The 2,761-nt window shown below is 50.2% G+C and overlaps 1 pseudogene; it reads right to left on the reverse strand.

Moving 5' to 3' along the window:
- Positions 1–619: 619 nt before the first annotated feature.
- Positions 620–1,598, reverse strand: LOC124977832 (mitochondrial carrier homolog 1-like; annotated as a pseudogene).
- Between the last annotated feature and the right edge of the window lie 1,163 nt (positions 1,599–2,761).

Raw genomic sequence — 2,761 nt, forward strand, 5'->3', positions numbered from 1 at the left:
TGATGTGTCACCATTAAACAGACAAGTATTAGATGAGGGGGACACACTCTGAAGAGTCACATGATTTCCCATTCAGAAAAAGGTGCTGCCCTCAAATCAGAAAAGTAGTGTTGAGAAAAATGAAGGCAGAGCCTGGGATGGGCCTTCCAGCACAGGCCTAGGCAGGATGCTGGCCTGCTGAAGGGGTCATGCCCTATTTACAAAGCAGGAGGCAGCTCTCCAGCGGGCTGAGAACGGGAGCTAGGCTCAGTGAGGGGTGTGAGGGGTGGGATCAGACTCCATTAGCCTTTCCTCGACCACCCTGGGCCTCCACAAGCCTTTCTCTGGCCCTGCACAAGGCAGACTCAACAAATCTGGATGTCAGGGAAGGACACCCCAACTCCCAAACCTATCCCACTCCACCTTTTGCAGGTCTAACAGGGGACCCCAACCACTGGGCCCGGCCACCCCTCCCCATCTCCACACCTGGACAGACACATGGCCAATACAAAAACTGTAGCCCAGTCGGGCTGGAGGACATGTAGGTGTTGCTGGGCTGGAATTTCCCTACAGGTATCCCAAGGTGATGGCCTCACCCAAGGGCCAGGCTGAGACTGCGTGTTTGGTCAGGTGATTTAGGTTACTCCTGGGCAAAACACGATCCTGATGACACTCGGCAGAAGAGCAGGCTGGAGCCACGGAAGAGCTGGCCCTGCACACTCAGGTACTTCCAACAGTGAATCCAGGATTTGAACACTGGGGAGTAGGTGGGGAGCCCAGCTGCAGCCCACAGTTGTTCACAGCCATGAGGTCTCCGACCAGCAGGAAGGGGTAGGTCAGCATGCTCACTGCAATCCCCATCACAAATTTGGCGTAGCTCCGGATGGCCAGGGCCTGGCTGAAGCTGTCATCCACCAGGTAGGCATTGATGAAGTGGGCCAGCAGGTTGCAGCCCCACAAGAAAACCACATCGCCCAGGAGAGGAGGGATTAAGCGACAAAGAATCCCAGCAGCCCCTCCTCTTTGAAAATCTTCCCAATGGAGCTCAGCACACCGCTGTATTTCGCCTCCCGTCCCACAAACTGAACCATGCAGCGCATTGAGATGACATGCAGGGGGTCGGCCAGCATGCGGGACACGCACTGAATCATCATCTCGTAGGACGTCTCCTTCACTACTTTCTTCAGGGAAGTCTTCATATCATCCTTGTTGGATGATCCTTGTTGGAGACCTGCTCGATCTCGTCTGGAGGGAAAACCTTCTTCATGCTGCCCGGAGTCACAGTAGAGAGGGCGTTGGACATCAGGCGGGGGCTCAGGCCTCGGAACAGCCAGATCTTCCCGTCCACTTGCACAATGTACTTAGGCATAGGTGAGGAAGCTTGGCAGGTAAAGGACCTTCCTCCCCAGCACATTGGTCCCCAGCGTGGGGGGCATCGGCTCATGCCCCACCTGGATTAGCAGCTTCACGTAGAGCAGCGGGTGGCTAAGCGCCGTCACACCCGGGCCCAGCGCCACGAAGAAAAGCGCCTCGGTGGTCGGGGCGTTGTCCCCCGAGCCCAGGCCCCCGGACGCGCCGTCCATCCTGCGGGCGGAGGGTTGCGCTGCAGGGCGAGGATGGCGCGGAGCTCCTGCTCCGGCTCCGGCTCCCGCCATCCCCGCGGCGCCGCCGCCGCCCTTTCCAACTCTTATAAAAACTTATTTCTAAATCATTTTTTATTAAAATGGCCAGAACTTTTCAAATTAAAGAAAGTATTCTACATTGTTTTTTGCAAATTTTAATGAGAATGTCTGCTATGGTCTAAACATTTGTGCCCCTCACACCCCCCAAAAAGATTCACACGTTGCAATTCTAACACCCCAAGGTAATGGTAATAGGAGATGGAGTCTTTGGAAAATTATTAGGTCATGAGATTGGAGCCTTTATGAGTGGGATTAATGTTCTTATAAAAGAGACCCCAGAGAGCTGTCTTGTCCTTTCCACCCTGTGAGGACACAGTGAGAAGGAGCCACCTATGAACCAGGAAACAGACCCTCCTCACCAGACACTGGTTCCTTGACCTTGGACTTCCCAGCATCCAGAACTTAGAAAAATAATTTCTGTTGCTTACAAACCACCCAGTTTGCGGCCTTTGGTTACAGCAATCTGAATGGACTAAAATAATGTCTTTATTGTTTAAATATAAAGCATCAAGAGTCATATAATCCCTTATATAGCAAGAATGTTAGTCTGCTTCTGGTTTATTAGGAGTTTCTATTCAGTAATGATGACCGTACTGTAATTGATTATGTTCAGAGTCTGTTGAAATAACCATATAGTTCCTAATATTCCTATGGATTCAATATATAAAATGTTTATATTTCTTGGTAGTAAACAACTCTTTCATTATTGGGATAAATTCTGTTTGGTGCTAGGAATTGTCATTCCATATCTATTTGACAAAACTGAGGTTCTCAGAGTGATTAACCTGTCACAGTGTTTTAACCTGTGCACAGAGTTAGGGCAGTGCACTCCAATTATTGCTCCTTGTCCCCCTCCCCCCACCCATATTTCTCGGCACACCACAGAACTTCACTATTTTGCACATGGAGAATGGAGGTCTCTACCGTGCAATGAGTTGTCCAAAGTGGCACAGGTCCCAGGACTGAAATCTTCAAATTGTTAGTGCAGTTTGACTGTGTTGAAATTATATATGAATACTTATTTGATCCTGGCTATGACAATTCCCCTTCTGGGATCTCAGTTTCCCCATAGGGCCTTATACTTGTTTGCGTAAACACTC

This window comes from Sciurus carolinensis, chromosome 2 (genome assembly GCF_902686445.1).
Source record: "Sciurus carolinensis chromosome 2, mSciCar1.2, whole genome shotgun sequence".
Lineage (NCBI taxonomy): Eukaryota > Metazoa > Chordata > Mammalia > Rodentia > Sciuridae > Sciurus > Sciurus carolinensis.